Source organism: Sturnira hondurensis, unplaced genomic scaffold (genome assembly GCF_014824575.4).
Source record: "Sturnira hondurensis isolate 20B ecotype Veracruz unplaced genomic scaffold, ASM1482457v3 Scaffold0002633, whole genome shotgun sequence".
Lineage (NCBI taxonomy): Eukaryota > Metazoa > Chordata > Mammalia > Chiroptera > Phyllostomidae > Sturnira > Sturnira hondurensis.
The window spans coordinates 935,997-951,307 of NW_028075264.1; the positions used below are offsets into that span (position 1 = coordinate 935,997).

General features: G+C 41.4%; 1 non-coding gene across 1 annotated transcript; it reads right to left on the minus strand.

The window, feature by feature from the left end:
* Positions 1 to 6,863: 6,863 nt before the first annotated feature.
* LOC118983078 (small Cajal body-specific RNA 24) lies at positions 6,864 to 6,987 on the minus strand. Its single transcript, XR_005065642.1, has one exon.
* Positions 6,988 to 15,311: the final 8,324 nt, after the last annotated feature.

Genomic DNA, 15,311 nt, shown 5'->3' on the forward strand with positions numbered 1-15,311 from the left:
CCTCATCTGAGGAGATATATCAGAAAAAAATTATTACTAAGAGAAATGTCTTATATTACTGCCTATGTTTTCTTCTAGGAGTTTTATGGTTTCAAGTTTTATATTTACAACTTTAATCCAGTTTGAGTTTATTCTTGTATATAGTATAAGAGGTTGTTCTAGTTTCATTTCTTACACTTATCTGTCTGATTTTTCCCAACACCATTGTTTGAAGAGAGTACCTTTACCCCATCATATATCCTTGCCTTCTTTGCCATGAATTAATTGACCATATAGCTGTGGGTTTATTTCTGGGCTCTCTATTCTGTTCTATTGATCTATATATGTTTTTATGCCAGTGCCATGCTGTTTGGATTACTATGGCCTTGTAGTATAGTTTTACATCAGGTAACATGATTCCTCCAACTTTGTTCTTCTTTCTCAAGATTACTGTGGCTATTCAGGATCTTTTGTAGTTCCACATAAAGTTTTGGATTATTTGTTCTAGTACTGTGCAGTATACCATTGGTATCTTGATAGGAATTGCATTGAGTCCAGATTACTTTGGGTAGTTTGGACATTTTAATGATGTTAATTCTTCCAGTCCGTGAACACAGGATATGCTTCCATTCACTTATATCTATTCTCTTCAGTGTCTTTTAATTTTCCAAGTACAGGTAATTTACATCCTTTGTAAGTTTACTACTAGGTATTTTTGTATACAATTGCAAATGGGGTTGTTTTCTTAGTTTCTGTGAGAAATAGAGGCGGGAAGAATCAGTTGATCTGATCCAAGTGCCTTTACTGATGCTGCGCTTACAGGTAGGCTTAGTTGGAATCAAATGTAGCCTTGGGAGAAGGCAGAAATGGGGTTTTTAATGAAAAAGTGCAGAGTTTGAGGGGATAGGGGAGGGATTAGTTTCTTGTTCTTCCATGCTGGTGCCTCAGGGTTTTAGGATGTGAACCAGGACAATGAGTTAGGTAAAGTGCCGGGCTGTTCCCAGATACAGGAGGGTCAGTCTGACCACCAGCCATTGAGGCTGGCACCAGATGTGTATTGTTCACAGTGGGCGAGAGTTTCAATTAAGCTGCAGGCTACCAAGTGAATCCAGATAACTGAGTCATGACTAGTCCAGTGGGTTGGAAAACTGACCTGACCCTTTCATCCCAGACTGTTTTTTTTATTATTTTTCTAAGGCTGGGGACAAATGGGTGAAGGTCTGTCTTCTGAAACTGCTTCCAGCTGGGAAGGGTCCTAGAGCTGTCCCTAAGCCATCTCCATGAGCTGTGCTTGTGCTTGTCCTTGGCTCTGGTTGATGATGTTGCAGGACAAGTACTGCCCCAATTTGTTTTTTGAACTGTTCCAGCCTGGAAGATATAAACTTTATAAGCAGGTTAAAGATACATGGTGTGAGCATAAGGAGTACGAGTATTGAGGGATCCCAGAAAGGCAGTACCCAGGTTATGCCAGACAGCCTGGAACTAGGATTTATTGAGGGACTTAGACTTTTGATTTTTAGATGAAGACTTTAGTATACCCTGAATATTTTATTGAGCCTGGCCTAATTTGTTAACGTAGAAACAGCACTCTTTGAGATGCAGATATGTCTGTCCTTCTGAAGCTGTGCGTAGGCCTAGGGCTCTCCGGTTTTGAAGGGCTACCCCTGCTATGGAGTCTAGCTGTCCCTGGAATACAACTAGGGTTTCTCCCATCTTGGTCAGTGCCTCTGCTGTTTCTAGAGATAATTGGTGATGAATAGTCAGGGAGGTGCCACCCACTGCAGCCTCAGCTGTGGGGAACTCCCAGTAATGAATGCTATTACAGGGAACAATAGGCTGCCTCTTTTGAAAAAGTGCCCCTGTCCTCTGAGGAGAAAGGGGAATGTGGCATTTCCCCATGCGATTGATATGTCAGGAAAAGTGTCCCCCAGGGAGTAGATCCCTGTTTATCAGGGGGCTCCCCAATAGGCCCCTGGTCCACAAATACAATGTACCCCCCAAAGAGTGGTGGATTTCTGCAAAAATTTTGTATTCTGTCATCAGAATGGTCTGGATTTCTATTGAGACATATCTACTGCTAACAGTGTTCTAGTCGAGATATTTGGTGCCCCGGTATTCAAGTCCTCATGCAGCTAGGGATGCTGCGACTAGGGGGACAATGATGGGATTTTGGAAGGCTTTGTCTATAAATTCAGAATAGATAGGGCCCACTTTTTCCCATAATGAACTGCCACAGTGCAATCTAGGTACCAGGGCAGACAGTACTGATCCTCTTGAGAAAAAAAGGTTGAGGAAGTTAACTTTTATGGCTGGTGTGCCATTGCAGAGGTGGATGTCTATGTCGGGATTGTGCCAGTGAGAGTAGCAGGTCTTGGGAAGTGAACATATAAGACAGCAGTTTCATCTGCAGGATTTTGGATTCAACCTACCCCAAGGTTTGGTAACCAGGTTAGGGAGAGTCTCGAGACATTTCTCAGAGGGGGTTGTGGGATTGTAAAGCTCTGTTGGCACTGGCTTGGGTTAAGTGAGCCAATTGGGGTTCCTTTACTCCTTTGACTAGAGGGTGAAGGATGGGTAGAGAAGGTGTCTGGTAACTTATTGTGGTAGTTGTTGGTAACCTGAGGCCCACAAGCATTTGTGTGGGTGGTTGTGGAGTCAAGATTGTAAGAGACATTATCCCACTGACCTGGCAGTAGGGGCTGGGCATCCCCCCAGCTATGGGAGGAGAGGCAAAGCCAGCAGAAGTAATTTAACTTTAGGTAGTGGGTGGTGTGGAGAAAGAGAAGGAAAATACCCTGCGAGTTTCAAGGAGAAAGAATGAGTATTTGGGCATTAAGCTTGGTGAGAATGTCTCTTCCAAGAATTGGTGTAGGGCAACAAGGAAGGACCAAGAATGAGAGAGTAAATAAGTGGTCCTCTAGTGGATAGGGTAAGGAGAAGGGTGGGTAATGGTTGTGAGACTATGCCATCAACTCCTACTATAGAGACTAAGGAATGGATCCTTGGCCCTTTTTCAGGGAGAGCAGAGTACCTGGCCCCCGTATCAAAGACGAAAGAGATTGGCTTACCTGCTGCTGATAGAGTTACCCAAGGTTCCATCCTGTTGATTATGGTGGGGCAATGTGCAGATCCTGGGCACCGCCAGTCTTCTGCCACTAATCCCAGAAGGTTCGGGAGTTAAAAATCAGGGGTCTGATCCAAGTGAGTAACTGATACCCCCTTGCCTTGAGAGGCCCTGGGGCATTTGGACTTCTAATGGCCCTCTAGTCTGCACAGCAGGCATAGCCTGGAGTTTGGGCATTGTTTGGCCCAATGCCCAGGTTTCCCACACTTAGAACAGGTCCCTGGAAGGCTTTTTCCCATTTGTGTGGGGTAATCTCGGGTCTCTTTTAGTGCTGAGGCAAGTAGCTGGTAGGTCTGGTTACAGGACTTGACCTTAGCTTCCTCCGTTTGTTTTTGCTGCTGGACTTTCTCCTCATCTTTATTGTTGAAAATTTTAAAGGCTAGATTAACTAGCTCAGTGTAGCTAGTTTGAGGGCCTGCCTCTAATTTTTGGAGCTTTTGGCATATGTCTGGAGCCAACTGGGAGATGAAATGCATATGGAGGAGTAGGATACCCTCCGGGAAGTCTGGGTTCAGATTAGTAAAATGTTGGAGGCTTCCCGAAGTCTTGCAAGGAAAGCAGAGGAATTCTCAGTCTCCTCCCTGGGAGATTTCCTTTAGTTTATCATAGGTGACTGCCCTGTGTGCGCAGCCTGCAGTCCCGCCTCGAAGCCAATTAATCATGTGATTGTGGGAATGCCCACCCTTTTTCCCATCCTGATAGTCCCAATTAGGATCTTCACAGGGGACAGTGGTGGCTCCTACTGGCCCGTTGGTGGGGTCTTGCCCATTTAGGGTATCAGTGTGAGCCTGGGCTGCCAGCCAAACACATCCTTCTCCTCAGAGGAAAGACAGGCGGAGAGTATGACATAGAGGTCTCACCAAGTGAGATGGTGGGAGATAGTAAGGTACTGAAATTCTTTGAGAAAATACATGGGGTCAGAGGAAAAGGATTCCTGCTGTTGTTCAATTTGGGAGAGATCTGAAAGGGAGAAAGGGACATGGTCTCAGATGGGCCCTTCTGGTCCTGCCACCTCTAGGACAGGCTGAGGTCTGCTGGACCTAGTCCTGCGAGAGGAGGGAGGTGCAGGATCTGAGGTGGAGAGGAGAGGCAGGGACTTCGTAGTCTGTGGTCTCGGCCCAGGCCTTATCCAATGGATAGGGGGAAGAGAGTCCCCAGAGGGGTCAAAAGATATTTATTCCAGGGCACTGGAGACAGATGGATGCTGCTGGGGAAAGAGGAGAGTTGAGGAGAAGGATTTGGTAGGTGGAACAGGTCTGGCATAGGGAGGGGAGCCTGCGCAGCTCAAAGAAGGCCTGGATGTATGGGACCTCAGTCCACTTGCCCAGATGCTGACAGTAATTTTCAAGGTCTGTGAGGATTTGAGGGTTGAGTGTCCCATTTTCTAGCTAAATGGACCCATTTTCCAGCTTATATTGAGGTCAGGCCATGTTACAGAAGAAAATAATTTTCTTGGGTTTTAAGTCCATTTCTAAGCCCATATCTTTCAGACTTTTGAGCAAACACCCCAAGGGAGCATTGCAGGAGGCAGCAATTAACCCCTGCCCACAATGAAGAGTAAGATTGAGAGAAGGAAGAGAAGCAAGTCCAGTCTCCCTACCCTAGGATAAACAGTGGGCCGTCCCACCCTCGAGTGTCTTAGAGTCGTGACAGAGAAAGGGAGGAGAGAAGGGAGGCATCCCACCTTTCTTCTCACTCCCAAGGGTCCAGGACCCAGCAGGCAGTGACTCTCACCCAGCACTGGGATTTTCAAGATGTTGTCCAGGACAACAGCAGAACAGAGAAGGAGAGTGCCCATATGCGGGAGAAGGATATACACCTTACCTTAGCTGATTTCACCGGTATGGATACGGAGTTCAGGCAAATGGGTTCCCCCAGTCATGGTCCTCCCAGGTTTCAGCACCAAAATGTTAGAAATGTACAGGAAATAGAGGCAGGAGGAACTGGGTGATCTGATCCAACTGCCTTTACTGATGCTGTGCTTACTAGTAGGCTAAGTGGGGAATGGACTGCAGCCCAGGGAGAAGGCAGGAATGGGTTTTTTTAAAGAAAAAGCTCAGGTTTGTGAGGGGATGAGGGCGGGGGTGGTCTCTAGTTCTTCCAGGCTGGCGCCTCGGGGTTCCAGGATGTGAGCCAGGACAAAGGATTAGGTGATAGGCAGGTCCATTCCCAGGTACAGGAGGGTCAGTCTGCCCACCGAGCACCGTGGCTGGCGCCAGATGTCTATTTCGTGTGGTGGGAGAGAGTTTTGATTAAGCCGCAGGCTATCAATTGGGATGAGATAACTGAATTAAGAGCAGTGCAGTGTGTAGGAAAACTGGCCTGACCCTTTCAATTTCCCTTTCTGATAGTTAAAACATGCAGAGTAGACTGAGGATTCATATACAGCATTTAGGCTAATTTCTTATGTTGAATCATCAGAATGATACATAGTCTGTGAACATTTAACTGTACTTTAAAAAGTAATTTAGTTTCTAATATTTAATGCCAAAAATGCACAAAAGAAAAACTAGTTTCTTCTAATGTGACCTTTCTGTGGTATTTGACTCTATTGACCAGTCTCTATTTGAAATTCAATCCTCCCTTTTATTCTTTGACACCAAACTCTAATTCATTTTTCTTGTTTCTGTCTCTCTTTTCAGTGTGGTATTACCGCCCACTATATTCGAAGTATTTAACCCTTTTTTTGTGCCATACACCCTTTGATACTCTGGCGAAGCATTTGAAACTCGTCTCAAAGTAGCACATTTAAATGAATATATAAAATACATAGGATTGCAAAGACACTAAATATATTAACATATAGTTATCAAATTATTTAAAATTGTGGCAAAGTACCCCTGGATGGTGTGGCTCAGTGGTTGAGTGCTGGCCTGGGAATCAAAGGGTCATGGGTTTGATTCCCAGTCTAGCACAGGCTTTCGGGCCAGGCCCCCAGTAGGGCATGCGTGGGAGACAACCACACACTGATGTTTCTCTCCCTTCCTTCCCCTTTCTAAAAAATAAATGAATAAAATCTTTAAAAAAATAAAATTGTGACATAGTAAAATATATTTTTATTAAAGCATTAAGTAAGAGGATCTATTGACAGATTTACTAACTTTTCTAATTTTGAAGTAGTGACGCACCTGACATTTTGAGGTATATGGAAGAATTAAATGTGATTGCTATTGATGAAAAAGTACAAGGTACTGCTAATACAACTGTGGCTTTGATTTTTGGTTTTACTTATGTTGATAATCACATGAAATGTTAAATTTCCATTACAGAGTGATGGAAATAAATAAGTAATAATTTCTCCATAAAAATTCATGGACACCAGACACTTGAATCTGTGTGTGATAAAATTATATAGAACTTCACACACACACATGCACATGATTATAAAATGTGGGAAGTCTGAATAGAATCAGTTGACTGTTTAAATGTTATTATCTCCGCAATGATGTTGTACTATAGTTTTGCAAGATATGGCCACTGGGTGAAATTATATAAAGTTTACATGGGACTTTTCTGTACTTTGCAACTTCATATGAATCTACTATTGCCTTAATAAAAATTTCTGTTAAAATTTCACACTCCAACTTAACAACCTTAGCACTATCAAGATCTTGATGTAGTGTTTCCCAAAGTGTTCTTGAAGATGTGTTCCATAGCATATGAAAAGTATTGAAAAGCCAAGAAATAGTTTCTATAAATCTTCAACTCAGATTTATTCAAGCGTACTTTTTTATAAAAAAGGGGAAAACGTATTTTTTAAATATGTCAGTAGTGGAACAATCCCTTTTTACTTGCAAAAGGTGAACAGAAGGCTACTCTGTTTCTCTAGGACATTTACAAATAGTTTTCTTCACCTTAAGAAGAAACTGAATTTAAAAAACCCGTATTTTTATGGAATACTTATTAGTACCTCAGATGGACTTGCATTCCACTTTGAAGGTGCTGCCTTGTTCATCTCAGGACTGTGTCAGCCCTTGTCACTATAGCCCATGAAAAGCATTTGAAACAGCATTTGAATTAGGACAATGATTTCCGATTGGTGTGCTGCAAGAATTTTTTAAAACATGCAATACCTGACTATTTAGTCAGGGACACTGACCTCTTTTCCCTCAGGTTGTCAAATAAAAATGTGACAACAGCCAGCACAACGATAGCTGTCTAATGTGAATGAATCAAAATTTATACCTAGGGTTTTTTTTTTTGTCAAATCAGCAACAAGTATAATATATTTTTTCATGTGCTGCAGAATTTTAGTAATTAGTTTATGTGTGCCACGAGATGAAAAAGGTTGAAAATTGCTGAATGGGGATATTGCTGCAGACTGTTACCACTCTTTCATCACTGTTTTTGAGCAACATTGGTTTTTACTTTGGGGTGCTCCCTATTTGAAAGGATAAAGCAGCCAGGTGGAAGGGCTATGTGGGTGTGCTGTAAGACTTTCACAAGCATTATTTTCCTTTGTAATTCAGTGAGCTGTATTGAATTGAAAATAAACCTGTCAACAACCAAAGCACAAAATAAATTAAAATGTTCCAAGGAAAAGAAGATTCAGTTTAAAGAAACAGCACAAAAATAGAATAAATAAATATATTGTCACCATGAGATCTGAATAGAACTATCTTCAGAAACATATGAACATAAACTCACATTTGAAGAAATTGAGGCCTGCTCATTTAAATATTTCTAGAGAAGGTACTTCTAGGTTGAGTGCCGATCAGTACATCAGTCCTTTTCAATCTTTCTTCCCTAACATTTCTGAGGGGGTGCTACTTTGTAATGATTATAAGTGCGTTAAGTTTGATGCATTGCAGTGTGGTGAATAGAGCAGTAGGCTTGGAAAAATGCAATGAGGATTTTGATCACAATTATGCTATTTACTACATGATCTTATAAGGCAAGTCATTTTGTCTCCCTTGGACTTCTATTTGTGATTTGTTGCCTACATTCATAACTTACAGAGAAAGTTTAGACTAGTTGTTCTCCAAGGAACCCTTTAATTATATAGAAGCAATAGTCCTGAGTTACTATATAAAACATGCATTATGCTCAGATTGAAAGAATAATTGCTAACATTAAATGAATCTTGCAACAACTTTTTTGTGTGTTTTACATATATTATCTATTTTGGTTCTCACTTAAACCCTATGAGGTAAATATTACTATTATCACTGTTCTATAAATATAAAAACTGAGCCAAAGACAGGCCAAGTAACTTGCCCAGTCCTATTCGGCTAATGAGTAAAAGAGCAGGGATCCGATCCTAGGTAATCGATCTTCGTAGATTAACCAAGGTATTGAAAGGGAGCAGAATTTGCAGATTCAGAACAGGACTCTTTGGCATGTCACTGTAAGAAACACTCAAGCCTGTAGAGAATTTTTATAAAAGCTTATTGGAGCCAATAAAAGAAGCTAGTAAGGAAGATTACAGGAAGGTGGGAAAAACCAAGGCAGGGACTGGGTAAGGTAATGTTTAATGTTATCTTATTTGCAATTTTGAGGGTGGTCACATTTTAGAAGGAAGGCTCTGAAAAGAGGCATTTCAAAGGTATGTTAAACTAGATGCACAGAAAAATTGGACAGGGCTTGCTTAAGGCAAAAACAGTCCTTTTCATAAAGAAACTGTATGCCTGGGGTGTGACTACTCACCATGACCTGCCCAGTTAGGAATTTTATGATCAGATAACCCTGTGAGATGACTTTTTTTCATCCATAGGTATAAGGATTATGTTAGGTTGGTTATTTTTTTAAACAGCAGACACAGGAGATGCTCTGAAAACCTAATAGAAGTTACCCTTTGTGAGGGACATTTACATTTAAAAAGAAAATCTCCAAGTGTAAGAATGTCTCCCTCTCCACACTAGGTAGAGAAAGATGACTCTAGATACACTCATCCATAGACAAGGTATGACCCAAATCTGCATAACAATCATATCCTTGATTACTGTGATTTTCCTGACAGCCTCCCATAACTTGTCTCACCCCTGCCCCCACACCTTCTTTTCTCTGTTAGCTGGGGATAATATTTAAGGTGGCAGTTTGGGCCTTTTCAGAAAGTGACTCAAGTTTTCTCCTTATCTCCCGTATATACAGGAGGAATGCATGTTATTAAACTTCTGTTCATTTTTCTCCTATTAATCTGTCTTTTGTTACAGGGGAGTGTCAACCTAGAGCCTAGAAGGTTAAAAGAAAACTTCTTTCTCCTCCCTATAGTATGAAAGTAACTGAAGAAATAAATACCCCTACAAAAAGAAAAGATGGGACAAAAAAAAAACACAGGAAGGAGAAAACTCTGACTCTCCTATTTCAGTGGTTATGATAGAGCACACAGCTAGAGGGGCAGAGGCAGAACAGGAACAGCAGGCCAGGTACAGAATGTCATCAGGGCGGAAAGTCTCAGGTGCCTAACAATGGGAAAAACTAAAGAAAACAACTATTATAGGCTAGGACCTCACCCACGAGGTGATCTTTCCTCCCCAATATGTTGCTAGTCATGCTGAAACCAGAAAAGCCAGCATTGGTATTGCCTGTTACCTGCCAGACCCAATAAGCAGACACAGGGATTGAATCTTTATGGGTGCTTTATTCAGATGGCAGGTAATCTGAGAAGACGGTGGGTTTGTACCCTAGCAGACCACCTTAAATTCCACTTTAAACTGACCCTATATATGGAGAGAAGAAAAGCGTAGATAAGGGGTTCAGAATTCAGGGAAAAGTTAATCTGGTGAAAAGCTGCAGCATTCTTTCATCTGCGTCCTGGGTAGTGGTCTTTAGCCGTGTCCTGAGCGGTGGGCATCTCTCCCTGGAGCACAATGACTCAGATGCCATCCTGACTGCTTGCTGTCCTCCCGAGGCACAACGGTGGAACTGCTTATGGTCTCCTGGAGTTAAGGTGGGTCATACCTTCAGTTCCTGAAACAATAGCTTTTTACATACATTGATTACTTAGCTTATTAGCTATTACCTAAAACTAAAAATTTTCCAACATTTGAGTCCCCATCAGTGCAGTTTAGACACCCTTGGAGGAGGAGCAAGGGAACTGAAGAATAGCCTCATAGGACTCCCATACAAGCCTTTTGCAGGGCTACTCCTCAAGCATTAAGCCCACAGGACAATGAGGATTGGACCCACATCAAATAATCTTAGGACAAAAGCCTCAAGTCTATTGACCAGAGACAGAGTTTTGATGAAGCTAGAGAAAACATCTAGGCCTCAATTGTGTTCCAGCTCCAAGCCCAAAGGACCAGCAAAACCAGACAAAGGGAGGCCATGGCTGACATCAGTGTTAGAAATGCGTGAGAAATACAGGTGGGAGGAAGGGGGTGACCTGATCCAAGTGCTTCTAGTTGATGCTGCAGTGAGAGGTGGCCTGAGTCAGGGTCAACTTCAGCACCAGGGGAAGGCAGGAATGGAGTTTTTAAAAGAAAAAGCTCAGGGTTTGTGAAGGGATAAGGGAGGGGTTGGTCTCTTGTTTTTCTAGGCGGGTGCCTCAGGGTTCCAGGATGTGAGCCGGGACAAAGGGGTTAGGTGAAGGGCTGGGCTGTTCCCAGGTACAGGAGGGTCAGTCTGGCCACCAGCCATTGTGGCTGGTGTCAGGTGTCTATTGTGCAGGGTGAGAGACAGTTTCAATCAAGCCTCAGGCTATCAAGCCAGTGGGGACAACTGAGTAATAGGCAGTCCATAGAGTTGGAAACTGGCTTGACTGGGTCATTAGCAGTCTGGGGGGTGGGGATCTGGCCTGACCCTTTCAATCAGGACCATCTGCAATGACTAAGGACCCCCTACCCTAGTGGTGACCAATGAGGTAGAGACCAGGATCCTGAAAGGGCACACCTGGAAAGCTGATGAATACTCTGTTGAAATTCTACCCTGAGACCTCCCCTCAAATCCCAATTTAGGAAACAGATAAAAACCCTTATAGCATGGGATCCAACTCTCTCTCCCTCTCTATGTCTTGTATGCCTGGGCCTTCTTTCTCAGGTATGTACCTTTGCTTTCTCTCTCGTACGTATCAAAGGCCCTTCTTTTGCCTTGTAACTTGTGTCCTGAGTCCACACAGCCCTATTGGCTCACTTCTCCTATTTCTGTGACTTTATAAATGAACTTCTAGAGTTATTGGCTCTGAATTCTTTCTTAGCCAATATATGTAAAACTCAAGAACCAAGGTCTAACACATCGCCAGTAACAGTTGCACAATGCATATGTATGTCAAGACCTTGAGTGGTATTACACAGATGGAACAATGTGAAGCATTCAGGAAGCTGTTTTGCTGTGCTGATAGTTATCCAGGAAAAGAAAGATACTGATAAAGGACAAACCTTTAGTGGCCCCAGATCCTTATTTCCTTGCCTAAACTCAACAAAATGTGTTGTTGTAACAGCTTATGGATAAAATGCTTTCCTTTTGCTGTACTGTTTGTAACATATAAAAATAAAGCATGAATGCTCCACAGATAAAGAATGCTCACCTGTATGCACAGAAAAATCTTAATAGTTTGGCCCTGGCTGGTATAGCTCAGGGGATTGAGCGCAGGCCTGCGAACCAAACAACCGTGGCTCTATTCCCAGTCAGGGCACATGCCTGGGTTGCAGGCCAGTTCTCAGCAGTGGACTCATGAGAGGCAACCATACATTGATATTTCTCTCCCTCTCTCCTTTCCTTCCCCTCTAAAGATAAGTACATTTTAAAAATCTTAAAAAAAAAACACCTTAATAGTTTGCAACGTGTCAATGAATAGTTGTATAATAAAGAATTTGGTTGGACATTTTCCTCATTTCCAGGGAGGTAACGTCTAAATTCTTGAAATATCCAAAAGATAATAATTTCTTTGTTATTCATGTAAGGCTCTGATACTTTATGCTAATGAGGTGACTCATAGTAGGCTCTCACAGAATTTAAACTAACTGGGATGACTTAGGGTAGGAGCTGAAAACTCCAGAAAGACCAGCTATGTGTTTAGATGTCTGGCACTTTACACCATGTGACCTCTGGGAAGGTAAGGGGAGCTGGACATTGAGTTCCATCACACGGGCAGTGATTCAATGAAATGTGCTTATATAATGAAATTCCAATAAGAAGTCTGGACACTGAAGCTCAAGTGAGCCTCCCTGGTGAACAATATGATGTGCCAGGAGGATGACACATCTTGACTCCACTGGGAAAGGACACTGGAATCTTCTCATATGAGCCCCTCCCAGATCTTGCCATATGTATCCCTTTTTTGGCTGGTCTTGATTTGTATCCTTTTAGCTATCATAAACTGTACTTATAAGTATAGCACTTCCCTGGGCTTTCTGAGTTCTTCCAGTGAATTATTGCACCTGACATGGCAGTGGGAAATTCTGAATTAACAGCCAGTTGGTTAGAAGTGTGCATGGCCTGGGAAGCCCCAAGCAGGTGGCTGATATCTGAAGTGAGGCCAGTCTGGGGAAAATTGCTCCCTTAATCTGTGAAGTTTGGCCTAACTCCAGGTAGTTAGCATCAGGAGTCATTGCAATAGTCCAGTAACAGCTGACTTAGAGTGTAATATCAGAAATATTTTTAAAAAGTTGACCACTGCAAATTTCCATATCTCCTCAGGTTACACAAACAGCTTTTAATGTCATATGTTTACATTTTTTCAATACCATAAATCATAACAATGTTGAACTCTAAATTGACAATTTTAGAGTAAATCATTAAACCAAATCATAATCTATGAGATCATACATTTCATTGCAAAAAGCTGAATTTCTTCATGTAAACCAAGGCATTCATTCACTATTTCATTTTCTTCAATAAAATCAAAGCCTTTCAGCCAAGATTTTTCATCACACTGAATAAACTGATTATATCCATTGCCCTTATGTCAGCATTAGACATTTTCAAACAAAACTTATTTTTTGTCAGAGTCTAAATCTAAACTTTAATCTTCTGTCTCTGTTCTTCAAACTCAATTAGAGTGACATCAATATGGTTAGAAAAAAGTCTTAATGTATCATATGCAAATAATAGTGTTATATTTCCAAAAACATTTCAGTTCCACAACAATGTCCAGTGATACTGAAACCTGTTATCAAAAAAAAAAAGCCATTTTGTTGGTGGACTGTAATGGATTTCCTAAATCTAGTTTAAATAAAACATATCCCATTAAGTAAAAGAAGATTAGGGTGAAATAAGGAATCTAGTAAATGAAGAATTAATTGAACTCACCCTCAACATTTAGAAGGTAGGTCGATTTGTTTAGTGTTTCTGAAGGAAGCTGAGACTATCCAATCTGATTTTCTAACAAAGTGAAGGATTATTGACCATTGGTGCTTAGTTGTTTTCCAATTCTCATGATAAAGAGCAGTTTTAGATCCAGAGTGCTTCACTTCTTTTTTCAATAAATGTTTATTGATTATTTATTACGTACCAAGAACCATGTTACGCACAAAGAAAACAAAGGTGAATAAAAACCTCACTTCCTGCCATAAGGAACTCTTGTCTAATGCCAAAGATAACCAAGGGGAAAATGTGGTAAATCCCATAAAAGTGTTCTATTGGAGCAGAGAGGAAGGAGCACTTACCTCTGCCTGGAAAGGTCAGAAAAAAGTTCATGGTGGACTGCTTACACCATGCCTTCAGGCTATCCCTTGAAAAGAAGGCAAGGAGGTGTTGTAAACAAATGATAATGACGTGCAGGCAGGGTGGCCACTTGCTTGGCTTTCCCAGGAGTGGAGGGGGGTTCCTGACACACAGCACTTACAGTGCTGAAACCAGGGAAATCCTAGGCAAATCAGGATGAGCTGGTCATAGCTCAAGGAAATTGTATTCTTTTAGTGGGTCAGGACCAATGTTTTGAAAAAGAAAAGAGTGGATCACACATAATGACCTTCACTCTTGTTGCATGACTCTCTTTTAGGAATGTGATATGTGTATATGTGTGCAAGTGAGTATAAGTGAAACCTAACGAGACAATTTTTTCATGTCTTTTTTCAATATTGAGCACTTTTGGGCAACTTCCTATTCGGAAAATGAACCGAGACTTTATTTTCCAAAGCCAGCACATCTTGCAAGCCAGATGGGCCTTATATACTTAAGACCTGTGTAGAAAAAAGGCCCTGATCTCAGAAGGGACCCCAGACTTGCTTTAAGGGTATGTGGTCACTATTATGACATTTTTTAATACTGGAGCCTTTCGCCTTATGGTTTGCAAGTCGCATGGAAAGGCAGAGTGGAGTGCGGGCATCAGCATAGGAGATGTTCTTGGGAACAGCATGCATGCCACAAGCTCAGGCTCAGGAACGAACGCAATGAGCACCCCACTTGGCTGCCTGAGACCCACTCTTTAGCTTAGGGAAGTCTGGGGCTCTGCAGGACCCTATCAGAGTCAGTGGAACCAGATAGGTAGCTGTAGTGGTGGCAGTAACAGTGGTGGTAACAGTGGCTATAACATGGGAAAAAGGAGGAGTTCTCTGGGGGCCCAAATCTGAGACCTGCAATGGGAGGTCAGCTTGCCTGTTCATTCTGGCATCCCATCCCTGCAGCATCTATACAAATATGAAATCTATCAGCAGGAACTGCAAGAGCTGAGGTAGTAAACTTTGCCAGTGAATTATTGCAAAATAAAAGCATACACATGGACATTGCAATAAAGCATATCAAGGAATTATTAAAATCTTTAAAGTGTTTAGAGTTTCTGCACTTGAAAATTGCTGCAACATTGCTAAGGAAATATCCCCAGGCTTGGTAAATAAATTCGATTTAAAAACCACTATTTTTATTTGAAGCTTCACATGAATTAATTATTAATGGGGAAGAAAATTTTTAAATTAATTTTTCTTATAATTGAACATAAAGCAATAGAATACATAAACAGACATTTTGAATTAGATGCAAATCATGAAAACACTTTCAGTTTTTTCTATAACCATAACAACTTACAAAAAATGTCAGAGGAACCATTAAAATGCCATTATATAAATTTACATTTAAAATTAAATTCAGACTTACATGAAACTGATTTGTATGAAGAGTTAAATCTTTTTAGAAAAATTGTTCTGCAGAAAGTATCAGCTTTAGATATACTAAAACCTGCATTTAGAACTAATTTATCAGAAATTATCCCTCCCCATGTTGTCATGACCTCTATAACACTCTTAACAGTTGCATCAGCAGAAAGATCTTTCTCAAACTAAAATGTTATCAAAAATTATTTGCAATCTTGCATTTACCAAGAGCAACTAACTGT